The sequence below is a fragment of the Heterocephalus glaber genome, unplaced genomic scaffold (genome assembly GCF_053883595.1).
Source record: "Heterocephalus glaber isolate CG9 unplaced genomic scaffold, H.glaber_assembly_v1.0 deba00000943, whole genome shotgun sequence".
Lineage (NCBI taxonomy): Eukaryota > Metazoa > Chordata > Mammalia > Rodentia > Bathyergidae > Heterocephalus > Heterocephalus glaber.
Genome location: NW_028258175.1, coordinates 11229329 through 11244596, shown reverse-complemented (window position 1 = coordinate 11244596; position 15268 = coordinate 11229329).

The window sequence follows — 15268 nt, the reverse complement described above, 5'->3', positions numbered from 1 at the left end:
GGCATTTTTTTTTTTTAGAAATTTTGGAAATACAAACCTGAACAGCCCTTTGGAGAGACTGGGCCCATTTCAGGATGTTCCATCTGGGGTCATTCCCTGGAGGAGCACAAATAAACTTCTGTGCGTTCAGAGGACAGGATCCGAAAGCTTGGTTTGTGAGTAGAGGGAGAAGGGAAAAATCCCTTTTACGCTGGGAGAAGGGCTTCTCAGGGGAGTCCCAACAGCAATCTTCAAAGAATATAGCTGAAATCAAACTTCATAAAAAGCAGTAAGTGTCAAGTTTAAATATCAGAGGCTCAGAAAATAGGCTGGGAGAGCTGAGCCAAGTAAGCATCCGTGCAGAAGAGTCCTGGCGGAGCAGCCATCAGCCAGAACCATTTGTCTTTCGAGTCAACCTTTGTAGGGTTTTTTCGTTTCCTTTTTGTTTCCCTGGGAGGCAGACTGTAGAGAATGAGGATAGTCTTTGGAGGTGTACTGACCTAGGCTTGAGTCTAGACTCCGTTTGCTCATTCTGTGACCTTGGGTGGTTTCCAAATATTTTTGAGCCTCAGTTTTCACATCTGTTAACTGGGGTTAAAACTCGTGCCCTATGACATGCTTAGAGAATTAGATATGAGCATTTCCATGTGTATAATCTAGATGTGGAGAATGTGAGAACCTGTCAGGTAAGTTCCTTTTCTGCAAATGTGTCTCTTCAACTGGCTTGTGTCCTTGTCACCTGGCTGACCCTTGTCAGCTGCTGTGTTTCTGTCCCTGTCTGTGTTTCTCTCCATGGTGCTGCCTCTTTGCCAATGGCCCTTGGAGGTTCTACACGCTGGTGGCCATACTTGCCCTCTGCTGATGCCCTGTGTTACTCTGGCCTCAGGTGTGAGTCTTATTCATCCACTCTTCTTATTCATCCATTCAACAATACCAGTTGCTTTGAGCTCATGCTACATGTCAGATAATGTCCTAGGTACTGGACATTCAAGAGTGTGAAAAATTGTCCTGTCTTTGTGGTACTCATAATCTAATAGGGGAGAAAGGGACTGAACAAACAACCCCACAGAGATGTGCAATCACAAACCATACATTCAATAAACATGGATTTGCTACTATTTCAATGTAGTTTGTCCCCCCAAGTTTCACGTGTGGTAATCTTGGTCCTCAAGTGTGATGGTGAGACCTTTAAGAGGTGGGGCTTAGTGAGAGAACCTTAAGCCACTGGAAACTTAGATGGGATTGTGGGATCCTAGTCTCTCCAGCTTCCTGTTTCAAGATGTGATCTCTCCCCCAACATGTGCTCCCTTCATTACCATCTGCCATGAGGTGACAAAGCCAAGGCACCCATTGCCAGAGCCTGCATTATGCTGTTTAGAGTTCAGCATCCAAAACTGTGAGCTAAATAAACCTCTTTTCTTTATAGGTTTAGCCTGCCTTGGGTATTTTGTTACAGTAATAGGGAAGTATCAGAAAGAACCTCCTTAAGTGAGAGGTAAGGAACTCTAGGAGGATTTTTTGAGGAAGTAACATTCTAGATGGTAGCTCATAGTGAGCAGGAGTGTACAAGCAAATGTGGTAGAGGAAAGCATTTGAGGCAGAGAGAAGGCATGAACACAGGCCATGAGCAGCAGAGAACATGACATATTTGAGAAACTGAAGGAAAGCCTGGGTGGCATGTCTATTTCATCCTCAGTGTGGAGTAGGCACTCTGCCTTAACTCCCTGCATGAGACTAGAAACCAAGACGTATATCTTAATAAGATTTTACTGATGATTTGGGACTAGTTTGAGCAGATGCAAAGCAGAGTAATTCCTTATGACTGAGCAGGTCCAAGTATATCCTCAGGTTCCCTATACTGCTACACTTCCTGTGCCTCTCTCAGCCAGCTTCTTCAAGGCTGGACCTAGAGTCTGCATCTCCTGTCCAGGACCGACTACCTTCCCGGAGGTTTACCATATGAACCTCCCTTCCCTTCAGGGGAAACCCTGTCTCTACCCATGGAGATGTTTTTTTATTTCTGTCACACAAATGGAGCAAGTCACACCTTATATTTTGAGTTATGTCCTATTAAGTGCACTCATAGAGAAAGCATGGCACTCTCAGTTTAAGTGAGGCTGTGCCGCTCTTACAACACTTTAATTTCAGCCTGTTCTTATCACAGATTCAAAGATCTTAGAGTCTGGTCTCATTTGGGATCAATTTATATGGCACATGTTGCTAGAGGTGCCTTAATATGCATTATCCTCTTTTCCTACAGCAATAGAACCTCTGATTTCTAACCGAGTGCATGCTACCTAGATTACAACTACATTTCCCAGCCTTCCTTGCAGCTGAGTGTAGGAATGTGACTAAGCTCTAGCTAGCGTGAAGTGTATAGCTGTGCTATCTATAACTTCATGTCCTTCAAAGGAAGAAGCATTGTTTTTCTCTATTTTTTCATGGCTGGCTAGAACATAGAAAAGCACCATCTTGGACACAGGCAATACTTAAAGAGGCCAGAGCATTAAGAAAGAAGAAACTTGGGTTTTCTGACATTGTGGAGCCTCCACCCCAATCTCAGATTGTCTACTCCTAGACTGTTAAATGAGCAAGAAATAAAATTCATCTAACTACTGTTGCTTGGAAGTCTCTGCTTTAGCAACCAACTTGTATCCTTATAAATCATACTGTTAATCACTGCATAAGATACATGGCACATAGTAGGTACTCACTATATTGTAGCCATACTTCAGCTTTATAGTTTTCTAGCTGACAGTGGAAATGAAATTGCAGGCACTTAAGGAGTGTTCTTGCTGAGATAACTTTTAAAGGGGGTGCCTTAATGGAGATGGAACAGTATTAGGTTAAGATAGATCTTTACAGAAAAAAATGCAAAAGACAGTAATATATTTGGTAAATTTGTGCGGATGCATGAAACATAGTTTATGATCCAATGGGGACTGAAATGTGAATTTCAGCTCCAGCAAAAAGAAAACATTGATTCTCTTGAAGGGGATCAGGACTGGAAGACAGGAAATTGTGAACTCTCTGGAGACTTCTTAACTCGAAGATGGCCAGTAATGTCCTTTGTGCTGTATCTGATGTCATAGGCCAGAACATGCCCTATTTTTCCCTGCAGTTCCAAGCTATGAGGCTACATTTTGGTTGACACTGACTTCTGTTTATCAGTACCAGTGATGAGCTTGGTGAGAGCTTAGTTTTTGCTTATAGGCACATTGCCCCCTCAGAGGAGGAAAGTGGAAGGGATGTAGGAAAGGGATTGAGATTCTTGTCATTCTTCCAAGGAGCTGAGCACAAGATAGTATACAGCCTTCACAACAGCTGTGCCATGACTCCCAGACCACAGTCTTCTGTTCTGGAGGCCTCTATATGTGAGAAGAACCCAAGACACCCCATGGAGCCCTTGTACCCTGGAAAAGCTTCTTAGCCAACACTCAGAATCCCCTCTCAGTATGTAGATGTATGAGTTTTGGACCCAGAGGGCCTGAGTTCATATCTGGACTCAACAACTTTCCTGCCTAATCTGAGAATACAGGCAAGTAAATTCAGTTATTTTGAAGCCCAGTTTCTCCACTTGTAATAGAGGATTAATATCTTCTTTATATCACTGTTGTAAGTGCTTGCTATCAATTCCCATCTCAGTTTGGAGGAATGAAATCTTAAGACAAACTGACCAGCTCCTTGAAAATAAATATGCAAGCTTGATAGATGATGTGAAGTTCATGCACACAGCAAAATTCTTCATTGATCTGCCCTATAAGAAATCAAGCAGGCAAAGGGCATTGGATTTAGCAGAGACAATGCCTTCTAGCTCTGGTGCTATTGCAGATTTAATATTTGATGTAAACTGTGTCCTTTCCATCTTCTGCTGGTTCAGCAAAAGCTGAGCATCAGTGACATGACTTGGCCATAGTCCCAGAGTGAGTCAGCAAAGGCCAAAGTGGGACCAGAATCCTTATCTGGAGCTTTTTCTCAGTGCTTTTAACAAACTCCTGCAGAGGTGAACCTTTCGGGCCGCCATACCCCTCCTCCCAGCACCTAGGAGGTGAGCTCTGCAGATGTCAGCAGCACACATCAACCCCCACCCCACCCTACCCCCTTTGAAATGAGAAGACATGTAAACAAGTCTCAAAAACAGACTCCCAGAACACCTACAGCAACCCAAAAGGGAAAGAAGATGGAACAATCTGATAATCAACCACCATGACTCCCTGAACTGGCAATGAAAGAGGATCTGGAAAAAATGAAATCAGAAATAATTTCTCAGATAACAGCAGAGATTGTGCCCATAGTGAAAGACATGATTAATAAATCTAGAGAGGACACAGATAAAAAAAAATAGAGGAGCTGAGGAACATGATGGAATCCCAACATAGGAAAGAAATGGAATCCATAAAACAGATACAAACAGATTTCCAGGAGATTACAAACTCCATTGGAAGTTTACACAACATAATGAACCAATGTGAGGACAGAATTTCAGACATAGAAGAAAAGATTGCAATTAGTGACCGGGAAAAGAAAAATTTCCTTAAAATAGTAAGGGACCATGAGAAATCAATCCAGCAGCTGCTACATGATGCAAAGAAGAATAACATAAGACTGATTGGAGTCAATGAAGAAACAGGAGAGAGTGCAGATGACCCAAAATAACTGTTCACAGAAGTGATGGCAGAAAACTTCCCAAGAAGGGGAAAAGAACTTGACATACAGGTAAGTGAGGCATATAGGACTCCAACTAGCCTTGATCAAAAAAAATCTACATATACACATATAATAGTTAAGATTCCAGAAACCCAACAGAAGAACAAAATTCTACAAGCAGAGTAAAGAAACAAATCACATACAAAGGAAAGCCCGTCAGAATCACAGCAGACTTCTCAGTGCAAATCCTCAAGGCAAGAAGAGCTTGGAGTGACGTATTTCAAGCCCAATAGGAAAGCAGCCTCCAACCCAGACTGATGTACCCTGAAAAACTATCTTTCAAAATTTATGGAGAAATAAGATACTTTCATGAAAAAGAGCACCTTAGGAACTTCATGAATACCAAACCAGCACTTCAAAAAATTTTAAACAATGTCCTAGGAAAAGAAAACAAGGATCACAACCCCAGGAGGCCCAGCAGAATGAATCCATCAGGGACGACAAGAAATTAAATGCAAAGGGGGAGAATCCAACAAAAAGAAAAAGTCATGACAATGATAAGTCAATATGTATCAGTTATAACCATTAATGTTAATGGTCTCAATTCACCAGTCAAAAGAAATAGACTGGCAGAATGGGTCAAGAACCAAAACCCAACAATATGCTCTGTGCAAGAAAAGCACTTAATTAAAAAAGAAACTCATAGACTGAAAGTTAAAGGGTGGAAAACAATACTCCATGTGACAGGAATCTGAAGAAAAGCAAGAGTAGCTATCCTCTTTGCAGATCAAGTGGACTTCAAACCAACACTAATGAAGAGAGACAAAGAAAGACACTATATCCTTGTAAAGGGAACAATCCAAGAGGAAGAGATGACAACCATAAACATATATGCACCAAACACTAGTGCACTCAACTATATAAAACAAATACTAACAGACATGAAAAATCAAGTAAGCAGTAATACAACAGTAGTGTGGGACCTCAATACCACACCGTTCCAAATACATAGATCAACTAGACAAAAAATAAGCAATGAAATACTAGAACTCAACCAAATGCTTGAACAAATGAACTTAACAGTTGTTTACAGAGTGTTCCACTGCACAAAATCAGAATACACATTCTTTTCAGCTGCACAGGGGTCGTTCTCCAAAATAGACCACATACTCCCTCATAGTACATGTTTAAGTAAATGCAAAGGAATTGAAGTTATCCCCTATATATTAGCAGACCATAGTGTGATGAAATTGGAGATCTATAGCAAAAGAAACCACAAAAATTTCATAAACACATGGAAATTGAAAGGCACACTTCTGAATAACCAGTGGGTCACAGAGGAAATGAATGAAGAAATCAGACAGTTCCTACAATTAAATGACAATGACAATACAACATATTGTAATCTATGGGACACAATGAAAGCAGTTTTATGAGGGAAATTCATAGCAGTGAATACTCATATTAGGAAAACAGAGTGAGCCTAATTAAACAACCTGATGCTGAACCTCAAGCTTCTAGAAAAACAAGAGCAGGACAAACCCAAAGCTCATATGAGGGAGGAAATTGTAAAGATCAGAGCAGAAATCAATGCAATGGAGACTAAGAGAACGATACAAAAAAATCAATGAAGCCAAGAGTTGGTTCTTTGAAAGAATAAACAAAACAAACAAATCCTTAGCCAAACTTATCAGGAAAAGGAATGAAAAGGCCCTAATCCATGCAATTAGGAATGAAAAGGATGAAATTACAATGGAGCCAGCAGAAATGCCGAAGATCATCAATACATACTTTGAGAACCTATTTGCCAATAAGATGGAAAACACAGATGAAATGGACAGATTCCTAGATAGGTATGAATTACCAAAGTTGAATGAAGAAGACTTAAAAATTCTAAACAACCGAATATCAATCAATGAAATTGAAAATGTAATTAAAAACTTACCAACTAAGAAAAGCCTGGGTCCTGATGGCTTCACTGTCAAATTCTACAAGACATTTACAGAGGGAATACTGCCACTACTGTTTAAACTCTTCAATGAAATTGAAAGGGAAGCAATACTTCTGAATTCATTCCTGGAAGCAAGCCTCACCTTGATCCCCAAAGCAGAGAAAGAAAGACCCAACCAAAAAAGAGAACTATAGGCCAATCTCACTAATGAACATAGATGCAAAAATCCTTAAAGAGATACTGGCAAGCAGAATGCAGAAGATCATCAAGAAGATCATAGACCCTGACCAAGTGGGATTCATCCCAGTGGTGCAGGGATGGTTCAACATACGCAAATCAAACAACGTAATACACTATATCAGTAGAGCCAAGGACAAAAACCACATGATCATCTCAATGGATGCAGAAACAGCATTTGACAAAATCCAACACACATCATGATAAAAAAAACCTACAAAAAATTGGAATAGATAGTCTCTACCTCAAACTGATAAAAGCCATCTATGAAAAACCAATAGCCAATATCATACTAAATAGTCAAAAATTGAAATCCTTCACACTAAAATCAGGAACAAGACAATGATGTCCACTATCATCATTCCTGTTCAATATAGACTTGGAAACATTAGCCACAGCAATTAGACAAGAGAAAGAAATAAAAGGAATAAAGATAGGAAATGAAGAAGTCAGATTGTCATTATCTGCAGGTGACATGATACTCTATATAGAAGACCCCAAGAACTCCACCAAAATACTTCTAGAATTAATAACCAAATTCAGTAAAGTAGCTGGATACAAGGTCACACATAAACCAATAGCTTTTGTCTACACAAACAACAGACTCACTGAGAGAGAAATAGAGCAAACAATTCCTTTCACAATAGCATCCAAAACACTGAAATACCTAGGAATCAACCTAACAAAAGAAATGAAAGACCTCTTCTCTGAAAACTATAGCACTCTGAAAAGAGAGATTGAAGAGTATAACAGAAAATGGACAGACATCCCCTGCTCCTGGGTAGGAAGAATCAACATAGCGAAAATGGCCATACTTCCAAAAGTGTTATATAGATTCAATGGAATCCCAATTGAAATTCCATCAGCATACTTCACAGACCTTGAGAAAACAATCCAAAAATTCATTTGGAACAAGAAGAGACCTAGAATAGCAAAAGCAATACTAGGCAATAAATACAAGGTAGGGGGTATCACAATTTTCTGAACAAAACCTCAGTTGCCTGTGAACTAGCACTAACAACAAGTGGGAAATCTTCTTACTAAAAAGTTTCTGCACAACAAAAGAAACCACCAACAGTATAAAGAGACAACCCACAATATGGGAAAGAATTTTTACAAGCTGTTACTCAGACAAAGGTCTACTATCTAGAATCTATAAAGAACTTAAATAAATCAAATCTCCCAAATTTAAAGACCCAATCCAAAAATGGTCATCCGAAATGAACAGACATTTCTCAGACAAAGAAATAGAAATAGCGAATAAACATATGAAAAAATGTTCAATATCACTGGTCATTAGAGAGATGCAAATGAAAACAATGCTGAGATTCCACCTCACTCCAGAAAGAATGGCTGCTATCATGAAATCAACCAATAACAAATACTAGCAGGGTTGTGGAGAAACAGGAACACTGCTCCACTGCTGGTGGGAGTATAGACTGGTGCAACCACTGTGTAAATCAGTATGGAGATACCTCAAAGAACTAGGACTGGAAGTCCCACTTGACCCAGCTATTCCCCTGCTGGGTATCTTCCCTAAAGAATTAAAAGAATCATATCACAATGATATATGTGCACCCATGTTCATAGCAGCACAATTTGTAATAGCTAAAACTTGGAAGCAGCCCAATTGCACATCAACTGGGGATTGCATAAAGAAAATGTGGTTTTTTATAAAATGGAGTACTACTCAGCCATAAACAATGAGAAACTAGAGACATTTATAGCTAAATGGATGAACATTGAGGTGATACTCTTAAGTGAAATAAATAGGACACACATGTGTACATACCAAATAGTTTCTCTAGTATGAGAAACTGAATGTGTAAATAAGGGCTAAAAGGTATAATAGATAATGTGAAATAGGAAGAAAAATGGCAAAGGGGAAGTGGGAGGGGTAGGGGAAAGGAAACAAGGGAATGGAATTAATATGAGAAAATGAAAAAATGGAAACAAAGTCTTTGTAAATAGGGAGGGATGGAAGGGTTGAAGGGAGGGCAGGGGAATGGGGAAAAAATAAGAACCAAGATGGATTATGTAAAGGTGCAAATTTCCAATGAGGAATGTCATTATATTGTATATCTAATGAGTACCAATAAAATTAATCTAAAAAAAACCAGGGTACCAGAGCCACCTCAAAAAAAAAAATCCTGCAAACACCAGCTTAGTTCTCACTCCATGTTGTGTATGGCAAAAGGTGCTGCAGATTCAGAGATGACAAAACAAGCACCCTGCCCTCTAACTGCTTGCCATTTCATTGATGAGACAGACACAAACAAGGTCATTTAGCAATGCCCCATGATTTTACTCTCCTCCTCATCATTCCACTTTTACAAGAGGCCCTGTGAGCCCAGCACAGGTCTGTGGTTCTCATTGCTGCAACCCCACACCTGCTTTCCTTCTCAGTCCTACAGGTCTGTTCTCTCTCTCCGCCTCTGGGCCTTTCTACATCCTGCCTCCATCACATGGGACTCTTCATGCTAATCTGCTAGATTGGCTCATTCCTACCTATCTTTTGGGACTTGCTTCTGACATCTTTACCTCCAGGAAGACTCCTTGATTTCCCAAGCTGGCTAGGGGCTGTTCTTTTGTGCTCCCAAAATCCTAGCAATCTTCTAGTGCAACTCTCACTGGGAAGCATTTTAGTTGCTTGGTTCCTTATCTGTCTCCTATTCCATACTGAAAATTCTCGGAGAGCAGGGATGCTGTTATAGCTTTCATCTAGATGTGCCCCTAAAGCCTCATGCAGTCATAGGTGGGGCTTTTCAGAGGTAGCTGGATCTAAGATGTGTGCTGCTGGGATCAAGGATGTGAGACTGGGACTGATATCCGGTGTGATTCTAGCGTTAAAGCTGCCCCAGCCTGGGTGTGAGTGCTACTGCCCCTAAGGGTGGATAACCTGAATAAGATATAAGGGACAGAAACATGGTCGTTGCTTGTCATTTGTTTCTTGCTGCCTTCTGCCTACCATGAACTGTTTCTTCTCTGTGATGCCCCTCTGTCATGCCACCCTGGCTTGGAAACCTACAGACTGCCTATGGACTGAGATCTCTACAAACTGTGAGCCACATAAACCTTTCCTCCTTTAACTTTAAGCATGGAGTATTTTGTCTCAGCAACAAGGATAGTAACTAAGACAGGTGCTCGGTGCCTGGGACATTGCTGGAATTCATTAAAGTTATGTTTGTTTTCGGAATGGAGTATCAGATTTGAAGAATGGGCAGGAATAGAATAGGGAGGCAAGAAATGGAGAGTCTTCCCAGTTATGGGATGTCAACCCACTGAAGCATGTATGCAGGAGTTGGAGGGAGTGGGGGATGGGGAGTGATCAGAGTGGGAGCTGAAGCCACTTTTGACTGGGCAGACCCCCTGGGCCCCAGTTTGATCCTAGTCCTTAAGAGATTTAAGATTCTCCATGAGGAGGCTGAAATACACCATGTAGAAGCCCCCACCCTTGCCAATCCCCCCTCAAGCACCTCCCTAGAAGTCTCCTGGGCCCCCACCTTCCAGGTGTTTGTGCCCAGACATTCTTGGGACTTAATCTTTTAGGATGAGGGGTAAGCAAACTTTCCTGCAAAGGGGAAGAAGGTAAATATTTTCCATTTTTTGAGCTGTACAATTTCTGTAGTATATGTAATTCTGTTGAACATGAATGCAGCTATAGACAATGTATAGACAAATGGATGTGATTGTGTTCCAATAAAACTTTATTTACAAAAAGATAGTAACCTCTTTTCTACCATACCTGAGTTTATATGATGAGGTGACTCAGAATTGAGCTTCCAGACAGCTTTTAGACCAGCTTCAGCTGGTCACCAGAAAGACCAAATTGTGATCAGAAGGTGGTAATTTTCAGCCCCACCCACTGATTTCCCAGGAGGGTAAGGGTGCTGTGTATTAGTCAGATTTCTTGTTTCTGGGACAAGTAGCTGATCTGGGATTTGAACCCAGGAAATATGGATGACTATGCTCTCAGCCACTCATCAGCTTTTTTCTTTGACTAGTGAACACCAGCCTCATCTTGGAGTACCTCATGTTTCCCAACCCCCCTGAAGCTGAGATTAAGGAGGTCATTGTCAACAGAGGCAATGCCTATTTCACTGGATGGCAGCCCAATCTGCATAATCCTTCCAACCTGTGTGTGCTCCAGGTCCCTCCCCAGTGGCCATTTCTCATTAGCTTCTGTTGGAGACATCGTGAGAGCATTGATGTGGGAGTTGGAAATGGTGTCAACTGGTGCTCCACAAAACTGGAAATCCATCATAACAAGAACATTCAATAACATCCTACATGTAGCAAATACTGTCTATACACTCTCGATGTATTAACTCATTCATCCATCACAGCAAACTTGGGAAGTAGTCGCTATTAATATGTCTATTTTATGGTGCAAACAAATGAAGCAACTTGCCCAAAGTCAGGTAGAAAGTGGCAGAGTCAGGATCTGAACCCAGGTCATCTGGTCCAGACCCTGCAGTTGGCTCCACTGGGGAGTGCCTCATTCCCATCATTCCTGACCAGAAGCCACACTGTGTGCTACATGAAATGAATCAGATGCTGCTGTCTCCCTGCTTATGCCCCACTTTGGTCATGCTAGGGACTCAATATATTAATTTGATTGTCCTCTAAAGGTTCAGGAGGAAACTTGGAAACTTGGTCTCCAATGTAATGGTATTTGGAAGTGGTGGATGTGTAGAGTTAGGGACTAGTGGAAGGTAATTAGGCTATTCGTATAGTTCCCTTGAGAGTGGGTTGTTATAAAGTGTAGCCACCCATGCCTTGGCCCCTTCTAGACATGGCCATTTCCCTTTATGGTTCTGTACCAGATTGTGATGCAGCGAGAAGGCCCTCAACAGAGACCGAACAGATGGGACCCCCTGATGTTAGATTTTCAGCCTGAAAAACTGTACACTAAATTAACCTCTTTTCTTTATGCATCATCCAAATTCAGATATTCTGTTAATGCAATACAAAATGGACTAAGACAGTCTCTGATCCCTCAAAGCTGTATTGTCAGGGGCCATTTGTTCTCAAAGATACCTCTCAGCATCCTGTCTTCAGGGTTAGAGTCTAGCCATGAGGCCCCTATTTCTTTCTTACACTCCCTACTCACATTAATCAACTCCCATAATGGATCAGCAGGTTGCTGCTGACCTTTCAACCCATCAGACCTATAAAGTAGCCTTAATTCCCCTTTTCTCCCTGGAACCACGGTTGCATCAAACAAAAACTCCTAAAGCAGCTCCCCACTCAGCTGATCGTTTTCTCAGTGTCCTTTCGCTTTTCAGAGAGGCTGGAGCCCATCAGAGAGAATATTTGTTTACCCAGATCTCTGAGAAGCTCTGCAGTCAGTCAGTTGCTTTTTTATTTTTTTCCAGTGGGCATTGTTCAATTGAGAACATCAAGGATTGACTTTTGAAGCCAAAATTATACCCTAGGACCAATACTGAGTTTATGCTGTAAAAGATTTCTGAGGACAGCCGCAGTAAGCATTTCATTTTCTCATGGGGAAGGCAGGGAGTAGGGCCGAGAGGGTCCACCCCCTAAGGTTTTCTCCTGGAGGTCAACTCCTACAGGGCGAAGGCTTTCAAATCTGAAAGTAGAAGAGCTGTTGGGAGGCAGGAAACAAGAGTATAGCTGCTTTCTATAAATGCTACCTGCAGGACAAGCTGACTCTGACTCATGATGATCCTGATCATAATAAGCAAAGTTTAAAGCCTGAAGTGAGGATTTGGCAGGATCTGAGGCCTTGGGTACTGGGCCCCAGGTTTCAAGGCCCCTGCTCTTGGGGATGGTGACAGAGGTAGAGGACCCTCAGCAGGGGCCAGAATCCCCAACGGGACCAGGAAATCCCCATGATTGAGTTCACTTCATGCTGCTCACTCACCTGTCTTGTGTGTGTGTCCCTTGCACTCACCTCATTTTGCCATGATCAATTTCATCACCTGCTCTTTGTGCAAACCTTTGCCAAAACTTTAGAATCACTGGGTGAAAAATTAGTCTCAGTTGTTAGCCTGAAGGCTGGCACGTTTCACTGTCTTCCCACAGACAATACCTCAAACACAGCAGCACACGGACTTCCAGCACAATGAATTGGCCACGCACTGAGGACTTGGAGCCCAGCTTGCAGCTCAAATTGAGTTTTACATGCGTTTTTCTCTACCATGTTTGGAGGACTTTCTTACAGGCCTCTGTAGAGACCTAGGACATCAAAGTCACCATGTACTTGCCCTATGACTCAGCAATTATGCTCCTAAGGCTCTACTCAGAGACCTGACAACTAGTATTCACACCAAAACCTGTACATGATTTTCATGACTGCATTATTAATAAGCTCCAAACTGGAAGCAATACAAACAGCCATCAACTTGTAAGTGGATAAAAAATGTGGTACATCCTTACAATAGAGTACTACGATGCCGCAACGACAAAAAAAGGAAGGAGCTATTGCCCACACAGGCAACATCATGAAAGAACCTAAAAAAGTGTAATGAAACATTGTGCGGAAAGCCAGACAGGACAGAAGACACACTATATGATGCCATTCATATGGAATGTCTACAAAAGGCAACAGTAGGAGTCAGGAAGCTGATTGGAGGTCCCCAGGGACTAGAGCTATGCAGAGCGACTGACCGCAAATGGGCAGGAGGGAATGTGGGAGGTGGTGGAAGAGTTCTTAAACTGAATGGTTGCACTACGGTGGAAATGTACTGAAATTTGCATTCCATGTATTTACCGTCAATCTAGTTTATGATACATAAATTGTACCTCGAGAAGGAGACATTGCTACAGGGTTTTGGACTGCTAGAGTCTCCTTTAGGAGGTGATTTCTAGGTTCTGTCTCGAACTCAGAATTGAATAAACAAGTGAAAATGGTGGCAGTTTCACATTTATTTGAGGTAGGAAAAGTTAAAAGTGAAGGGTAAGGGAGAAACTGGCTCTACAGAGTGAGTTTGGGGCGAGTAAAAGAGAAGAAAAATAAAATAAAAATATAAAATAAAAGTACACCCTGGGGCACAGTGTAGGCTATTGTGAGGAAAATCACCATAGTGAGTGCTTAATGGAGACTCTTTTTGTTCATTCCCCATGTCCCAGGTTCTCCTGAGAAATCCACATATGGACTTCTGAGAATTGTTCTGAGCATGCATCCTGGCACTTTGTAATTAACAGGTCGAACTTACTCCCCAGCCGGCTTTGCCATACCCCTCCTTCTTATCTCAATGTGACAACCGAAAATAATCTTCTTAGCTTCCTTCCTTTTTCCTCCTTCCCTCTTTGCCTCCCTTTCTCCTTTCTTCCTTCCTTCTTCGCTTCCTCTTCCTGTTTCCCCCTTTGATTACATGGCTGACGACAAGCTATCATTTGCCTCTACCCTAGCATCCCAAGAAAGTATTGAGCCAGATATCACCGGCCTGGGGAAAAGATCAAAATTCAAAATTTGAAGTGCAGTTTCTACCAAATGTGAATTTCTCTGACACACTGTAAAGGTGAAAAACCATTAAGCCAAGGACTTTCTGTATACTCCTTTGTAGCTTTTGCATTTCCATGCATATAAATGCATTCAAAATAAAGCCCAATTATTGAATACTAGTCACAATTCAAATTGCAAAGATGATGACTCTTACGGTGACAATACACGCAAGTTAAATATCTTGGCCCCACCAGATAGGCAACGAGGAGTCACAGCAGCTGGGCAGATAAGGGGGCTCACAGTGGACTTTGCTGCATTAGTTGCTTGTCTCTGGTACTTGGTATCATCCCTTTCAACCTTTCTCACATTTATGTCTCCATTTTATTGCCATGAGAATCCTGCAGAATGGCTCCTCTCTGCAAGAGTGAGTGCTGCTCAGCAGAGGAAATGTCTGGGATCCAGGTCTAAACACCTCTGTGCCTGAATGATCATGTAGAGACCAACAGGACTGGACCATGATCGATTCAGTACAGACCTGGGCTCCCCGCTCAGTGCTGCCTTTTACACCCAAGACAAGCCTCGGGTCTTTCCAAGTCTTGACCTTCAGTTTCTTGCTCTGTAGAAAAAACGACAGTACTACCTCTGTCCCCGGGGATACTGTGGTGAGAATGCAAGGAAGTAACACATATACATTGTTTAGTGTAGTTCATAGAAGAGATTAAGAACTCAACAAATCTCAGTACTTTCAGGCCATGGCAAATAAAAAAAAATCTTCAGAAACAGTGAACACCTACCTCAGGTGCTGCAAGGTGTATAAGAGAGCTTTATCCTGAAGGACTCTACAGTTTTGTTCAAGAGCATTGACATCCTCCTGAAAACAACAAAACATAAAGCAGATAAGCCATGATACCTTCACCAACATGCAATGCTGTGTACCATGGTGGGAGGCGACGTTCTTTGAGAAGAGACAAGGACAACAGCAAATCACAAAGTGACAGTGTTTTCCTCTTTCATATTTTCTTCAGCCGTTTTTAACATAGAGA